Here is an 8645-nt window from a genome sequence, read left to right as displayed (position 1 = left end):
TTGTGATGTCCATATTAAATAAAATAAACCTAAAACCTAAGTAAAAGATATTTAATAGTTGTCTATTTTTTTCATTATTGTACCGAAAAAAAACGAACTGTGACTTGTGTACCGAGGTACGTACCGAACCGAGATTTTTGTGTACCGTTACACCCCTACCGTGGAGGCATGTGAAAAAAACAAAGTTTTCTCCACAAATTTAAAGTCACATGGACTGCGAACTGTTATGGAAATTATCATTTTGTGAGTGAAGTGTTCCTTTAATGCAATATATTCTGAGGTATTTTTGTGGTTCCTGTTCTGTATTATTTTATTTTATGTGTTTTGTTGAGATGTTTGTGCCTGAGCTCTGCTACATATACGTTTCATTCCTCCTGGGAGTGCATGAAGTTATTAAATTGAATTGAGCTGAATTATTATTATTCTGTCCACTCCATAAACCAGAAACAAAAACAGTTTTGGATGTGCTGTCTGAAGACGTTTATTTGTTTCTAAATGCATCCCAACCAGTTTATCACACCAAAGTTTTTGTAAGTGCCAAACGAGACTTTTTAATTAAAAAACAAAAAAAACAAAAGAAATAACACTTTCTTCTTGTGTGACTCTGTTCAGCAACTTAACTAAACGAAAATACTCTGGTGACAACATTAATAAGTAATGACTAAATTCTATACTTCAGTAACATTAGATGACATATATTTTGCAATATGAAAGTAATTTCACTTATGCTGACGTCACGTTGCGTGCAGCAGTTATTGTTTTTGGAATTGTTTGGCAGATGAGTCATGAGCTGCTTCCTAGAACAATGACAGTGAATATGCAAGAGCGTAGGTGTCAGTGTAACATTTGTGTTGACACATATGAGACAGGAGGTTCAGGCGTCCTCAGACAGAAAACTCTCACACTCCACTGGTTCAACTTAAAAAAATTAAGGTAACAATATGCATGCATCTTTTGAAGTAGTTCCAACTCTGGCATTATTTAGTAAATCCTATGAGTCATTTATAATCTGACAAATCCAATTTGTTTAGTACAACAAACATGATTTGCTTTGATATAAAATAAACCTAATTAAGTTGAACCAATTTAATATTTATACAAATTGAATTGATATTTAGTGGGTAAACTATTTCATTTAAGATATTCTAATTCATTTTAATTCCAGCAATTTCTTACAATAAGTTGTCAACTGGCTAAAACATGTTAATGAGACAAACATATATTTTTTATACTGAAAAACTTTATTTAACTTTACTTTAACTTTATTTTAAGCATTATTCAATAACCTCATGCATAATTTTTTTTAGAGTGCAGCAAACGCTTCATTTCCTGCATTCTTGTGAATTTTTATGCACCTTTTTTTTTTTTTGCCTTTTCTGCATCTGTTTATAGTGTAAACATCTTAAATTATGTCAAAATGAAAGTCTCATTCCACTTTCATGTTTTACTTTGGGGAGAGAAATGCACATGTTTTAAATATTGAGGGAAGCATGGCCCCTGCGTCCCCCCTAAAATCTACACCTATGTGAATATGAGTGAAGAAACAGCAAGGTAAACCTCAGAAAGTGAGTCAGCCTGAGTGTAATAATACTTCACCATGTCACAAATTTTAGCCTTAATCTTGAACAAAGTTGTTGTAACCATCAGCTAATATTTTCACCCAGTGAACGTGTTGACTGTTGTTTCTATAATACACAATAGGTATGATTTCAGTCATTGAAAACACAGCTGTTACACTGTCATAGACAAGAGATGCCGCAGCAGCAGCAGTCCTCATTCTTATCACAGAACATCAGAGGTTTCATCAGTATCGCCATCTTCACCGTTAATGGCCATTAACCTGATCTCCCCTCAGCATCCGTCAAGGTGAGGGTAATGCAACTCAAGCAGAAGATCAGAGATCAGCGGATGAATGAATCTGGGCCTGCTTTATTGAAAGTAAAGCCATGGTGGTAGTATCTGCGTTTCTCCAAACACTCCCAGCTCTGTCTCGGGATTATTATGGGCCGACTTCAATGGTTTGAACCCCATCCATCACGTCTGCGGCGATGGTGGCTGAGGGCGTTCTCACATGCTGTGAAGGAGACATCCTGTGAAAAACCCAGAGATCCGTATCGAGGCTCTATAAAAGTAACAAAACTACAACCGGTCAAACTTATTTCCCTGTTGATCGAGCCGAATGTTAATGACTGCAAATCTTGTCCTGTTCATGATGTGTCGAATATACTCTTATGAGATTCTCAAATTTATGTTTGACCCCTGTAGGTTTACATGCTGTGTGATGATTCTGTGAGAGCTTAAACAGATGTTTTATGTAGTTGTTTTGTGTCTAATTGTTCTTCTTTTATATGTTGTGTTTTCACTGAGGAACCATGGCAAAGATAATTTACTGTCACCTGCAGAGAGACAGACATTAAATTTTTGCTTATTCTTATTCTAATTATTCCTACATGGAACATTTGGAATAAGACTGCCATGTAATGCAGTTTCTTCATTACTAAAGTTTTGCACCAAGGTAAATTTCGCTGCTGTAGTACTTTAACTAGGCAATATTTTTCTGTAAAATTACACCCAGGTGGGTGTCCTGCTTGGTTGGCCTTATCATGTGATCACATGACATCCCTGCGTTCATGTCAGCCTGAACCACAAAGTGGGGCTGCAACAGTGAAACGTGCCCCATTCTTACTAATTGAAATACTGTAGACCCCGTTGCCCAAATGTAATTATAGCATCAAGTATGGGCACTAGAGGAAACAGCAAGATACAAATTGAAATTTAAGAGTGAAATACAAACTGTCTCCAGCAGTGCGTGAGTGCTCATAGTGCCCACAAGACCTGGCCCGCAGTCTCGTACATGTTAAAAGTGAGTGAGTGAGTGAGTGCACCGTAATAAAGCAAGGCACTTTCATTTTGTCCCTTACACTGGGAGGAATTTGGGATTGAATGGATAAGGGGGGAGCCAGGAACTGATAACCCACTCCCTCTACCAACTGAATAATAACGGGGAGGTTGAGTGAGTGCTATAAGCTATAAGTGTTCTTGCTAAATAGTTTAATTGTTTAAAAAAAAATAATATTACAATCAGTACATTTTGCATGTTACACTCCACTCTATGTCTCTGTCAGACATAATGAGAAGCTTTATTTTTAGGCAGAAAATGTTCAGACGATGTGGGATTACATATCTCATCTTTCTTGGGAACACCTCGGGATCCACCTCGAAGAGCTGGAAAGCGTTGCTGGGGAGATGGGCAACTGGAATACTTTGCTCAGCCTGCTGCCCCCGTGACCTGGGTTCGGATACGTGGTTGAAAATGTATGGATGGATATGAAACTTCTACATCCATCATCTTACTTAAAGGAGCTCTATGCAAAATTCAGAGCGTATGAATCGTCTAGACGATTGGCAGCAGTGTTTGCAGAGCAAATTATTAAATGGGTGTTACGCCTCCCTGATGACGCCATCCAGATATCAGGGGTAACCTCCATATAAGCGCAGTGCTAAGCAGCCATGATGAGCTAGCCAGTGGGATACACACATGCACTAACATGCACATGCTGCCGGACCGGCTCACCACAACAAACCACAGACGAACTCTCCAACACACACACAGAGGGAGTGTGACTTAATTTTCTGCTCAGGACACCATTACTCCAATATCTTCACATAGTAAATAGAGGTTTGGTGCTATATTAATGTTGCATGCAGAACCTTTAAGTCAAAGTGTGGAAGTGTCATCAGTGAAATGTGCTTATGTTGAAGGTATGGAGATAAAATGGCCCCTGTCAGTGGTGTGCTATCATATATAGGCAGTGTTGGGCAGTAACACGTTACTAGTGATGCATTACAATAATATTACTTTTTCTAGGAACAAGTAGTGCAACTAATTACTAATAAAATTTTAGTAATAATATTACAGTTATCCCGAAACAGTCACATCAGCAGACTCATTTTCGTATTCGTCACGCTACGCATGCACGTCACAAAACAGCAAGCTAATTAGGAAGATGGAATTGCCGACCTAAGCAGCTGAAAATATTCCTGTTACTTTGATTTTATCGTGCAAAACTTTCGCTCACACTGAGAAGTATGGCAAAATGCAGTGCACTATGAGTACCCAGATGGTGCACTCAAAACGGTCAAGAAGTTGAGTGTGGAACTATGGACACTTCTCACCCTCAATGGTCACCATCTTGGCTACGTAGCAGAAGGGGAGGGGCCACTTTTCAAACTGGAAATAGCAGCCGAGGACTGTGCGACCGTGAACGTCGCTGCATTGTACAAATACATGTGTTTTTGGTAGGTATAAGCCAGCAGTATGTTTATTGGGTTAATTTAGCAGTCTGAAATGATTTTGTACCGCGAACGATAACGTGAATGCTAATGCTCGTTTGCTAACTAGCTAATTTGCGGTCGTCATTTCCGGTAAGTGCGCAACGGCCATGTTTGGTTTGAGACAACACTACCCTGTCGAAATTCGTGCACTACGCTAATTAGTACACAGTGCATCTAGTATACTACATAGAAGTGTACTAACATGATTTGAGACACACCATCTGTCTTTCAGGCAGATCTTTGGGAAAATACCGGTTACAGGTAACTGAAGAGCAGGTAAAGAAAAAAAAAAAAATTGCACTCTATGGCAATTACCCTGAAATTCACAAAGAGGCACACATCCAAATTTTGGGGAGAAATGCAATTACAAGTTTTATGGAGTATAAGGGAAAAGTAATATAACTAGTAGTGTAATGAATTACAGTTGGCAGAGAGTAATTGGTAACGTAATAGTATTACTATTGAAAAGTGTAGCGTGTAATGAGCAATATATTATGTTTTTAGAGTAACAAGCTTTAACTGCTGTATATACCATTTAAAGTGTAATGGCTGCAGAATAATGACACAATCTGCATTTAGATTGGTTTCCTATAAGCCTTTACTACTCAATTCTGCCACCGGGTACAATCTCCAGGAAAATTAAGGCTGGATTTACAGCATAAAGGAAGTGCGTAGCTTTCCCCAGTTACTGAAGGGTATCAATGTAAATTCTTTGCTGTTACTACTCCCAGTAGCAGAAATGGTAGATGACGGAACAACTAAAGTAAGTATGGAAACTCCTGGCAAAAGAAAAAGAGCCCAGTTGCAAACGAGAGGGAAAATGATCCAGTCGAGTTTGGGGGTGATGGAAACTTAGTTTACAGCTCATTTAAATGAGTCATTAACAATCATATCTTAAAAACTAATCGTATATTTTGTATGTAAAACATAATTCTGCTCAATAACTAGAGCTGTCCTATAACTAGTGATGTAAAAATTATAATATTTGCCTTTTAAATTTAATGTAGTGTCATGTAATCTTATACTTTTACACTTCCTAATCTTGACATTCAATAATGCTATGGAGCATGAAGGGACCATAAAAAAAGGCAACTGATTTGTCGCAGTGTTCCAGACTGTATTATTTCTGCTGATTAAGCCTCTAACTTCTCAAGCTGTTACCTCTTGCTGACATCTGGGGCTTAAGATTTAACTATCATTGATATTCTACTTAATAAAATTCAGTTCCCTTCTGTAACTCACAGGAAGATTAGTTCCCACAAAGGTTAGTTTTAATTGTGGAGGAATATTGAGCACTCCATCAGCAGAGGAGCATAATGACAGCTAAATACAGTATGTAGGCTCCATCAATGCACCTCTCCCCCGGCGCTGCTGTTGTGACTCCCCTCACGTTCAGGAGCTGTCAGCAGGTCGGCCGCAGGGAGCTCAGAGTGCAGATGACAGGTGGAAGAGCAGAGCGGCTGCGCTGGAATGAAAATGGCACAGCCCGGACAGCATGGCGACAAAACGTTTCAAGAGGCTCGAGAGTTCAGAGGATCCGGACAAGAGATGCTATCCAGATGCCTCTTTTCAGCCTCAGCTGAAGCGTTCATTCTTTGAGTCAGTGTGTCGATCACTGGCTGTGTGTGTGTGAGGGAGAGGGGAGGGAGATGTTAGGCTGCTGTTTTTCTTCCCCAAGCTGTGATCTCCAGGCTTCTGCTTTGCCAAGACAATGGCAGACGGGAATGTGTCGATATTAGCAGAGGCCCTCTGCGTGCATGGACACGCCGTACAAAGTTCAACAGTGTCACGCTCCTTCTCTGACTCTGCTGCTGTGTAACGTTTGTGTATGATCTCTGAACCTTTTAAGTAACTCGTGTATGCTGTGTAAACTTGTGCCTGCACGCTCTTGTATTTGTTTTTCTACAGATCCTCGGGGTTTGTTCCGATAAAGCATCATTAGTGTGACTGATATTAAATTTACAAACCGCTAATAATCGTTGGAAATGAAAACATTTGGATTCAGACACAACCTTGAGACGGAGCCAGTTGTTGTTGTGAGGTTAAACCCCACAACACCTGCTTCATCATTAACATAAGAAGCAGCAACAGGCCCATTTTAAGCTCTGACATAAATTAACTTGTGTCCTTCTTAATAAAAGCAGCATATCTGGTTTCCGGAGGACTACGATCCGTCGGGACTAATGCATTTTCCTCCTGCTGGACGGCCGTGCTGCCGACGACAGAGACGTTTCACACAAGCTGTTGAAAATGGCAGCCGCTTCGCTCGTTCTTAATCCAGATATTTCAATCTTGACACTTTTATGGGTGGACAGTCAAAGGAGAGTAGAAGTTGCACTGCCGCGGAACAAAACAATCCCCTTAGTTACAGTAGCCAGGAATTTGGCCGCGGTGGAAAGACGCAGATGTGGAAGATCACATTTCAGATGAGCGCTAATACACCAACAAGCCTCTGCAACAGCTCTTTGTAAAGGTATGTGCCACACTTTCCATGGGCGATCGAGTTTTTGACGACACATTAACAAATTTCATCATCTTCTCAGGCCCCCGGCCCCCCCCCCCCCCCAAAAAAATGGATCTGTAAATGTGCAGACATGGTGAGACAGCTGAAATCTTGAAATAGCTGACAAGTCTGCAGTGGCTGTGTGTTTTCATCCACCTTTGGCGCCCTCACCACTAAAATCTAGTCACCGCAAGTGGATTGACCTCGCTTTGTAACCGGAGACGGAGTTGTACTTTGGAATTCACAAACTTTCATCTCTGCAGTCAAAACCTTTCATCGCAAGTGGCTCGGCGTCTTGATCTGCCGTCAGTTATCTGCCAAGCAAAGTAAACATGGCTCACACTTAAAGAAATATAAGGTAACAGAGACACTGAGAAACATTTTAATTATGGGAAGCTCCTGGATGCTTAAAATGGTCAAGTGATTCACAGCAGTAGACACAAACATATCCTTTGAGAGAAAGCATTAACACGATGAAAAAAATATATATTCAAAAAATGCAGAATGCAAGAAATGTTATCAAATATCACAAACCAAAGTATTGAAGCTGTGGGGGGAATATTGGTTTAATCAGAATATCTTTCCAGTATCAGTGTCACTATATTGCAGATGTATGTAAAAATCACATTTCAAATAAACAAACTTATGTCAGGTGGCACGTCGGTACAGTGGTTGGCATTGTTGCCTGACAACAAGCAGGTTCCTGGTTTGAACCTGGAGTGGCTGGCTACTGTAAATAAGGGGATTGTTTTGTTCCGCGGCAGTGCAACTTCTACTCTCCTTTGACTGTCCACCCATGAAAGTGTCAAGATTGAAATGTCTGGATTAAGAACGAGCGAAGCGGCTGTCATTTTCAACAGCTTGTTTGAAACGTCTCTGTCGTCCAGTGTCAGCTGGGATAAGCTCCAGCGACGACCCCTAACAGCATAAGAGGTTACGGAAAATAAATGAATGAAACTAATGCCAAATACATCTAAATGTTCTTTACTGTCATCAAAGGCATATGTTTAAAGACTTAGGTTTGAAAGGAATACTTCACCCCCTGAGTGACTATTTGAACATCAATTATTCATAATAATAATATTAATACATTATACTTAGTATATAGCGCTTTTCAAGGCACTCAGAGACTCATAAGACTCTGAGACTCACCCATGTTGCACTTAATTAATGAAGAAAATGTAGAAAATTTTTTTTTGGTTTCCTGTGATTGAAGAACAAAGTCTCACACAACTCGTGCAGTATAATCCAAGTCTCATTGATCCAGTCGTATACTCAGAACTTCCCAAACAGACTGTTCTTTTTGACAGGGTACTCAGCGGAAAGTTAAACTTATTTCTGCTCTCTTTAAAACCACACTCCATTGACAAAAACAGTAATTTTACCTCGCTGAACATGAAAGCTGCTAGTCTACCGCTACCTCGATCAGTAACTTTATCTTTGTTACTGTGTGATTTTAGTATTTTAAAGGCTTAGTTTGGATGCACCAAAGTCACACAATAACACAAACAAAGTGCCAATCGAGGCAGCGGTAGACCAGCAGCTCCTGTGTTCAGCAAGGTAAAATTACAGTTTTTGTCACTGGAGTCTGGCTTTGAAGAGAACATGGATAAGTTTTCCCTTTAGTATAGTTTCCTGTTGGAATGGGTTGTCTATTTGGGAAGTACTGAGCATACGACTGGATAAATGAGACTTGGATTATACTGCTCGAGTTATGTGAGAGTTTGTAAATGGATGTTTTGATATAGTTTTGCTGTTGTTAAACTTGGACCCCTGTGACTTCAATTCATCAAGAATTTTCTCAGTT

The sequence above is a fragment of the Epinephelus moara genome, chromosome 4 (genome assembly GCF_006386435.1).
Source record: "Epinephelus moara isolate mb chromosome 4, YSFRI_EMoa_1.0, whole genome shotgun sequence".
NCBI classification, from domain to species: Eukaryota; Metazoa; Chordata; class Actinopteri; order Perciformes; family Serranidae; genus Epinephelus; species Epinephelus moara.
The sequence above is the reverse complement of the archived record's forward strand: the minus strand, read 5'-3'. Positions refer to the sequence as shown.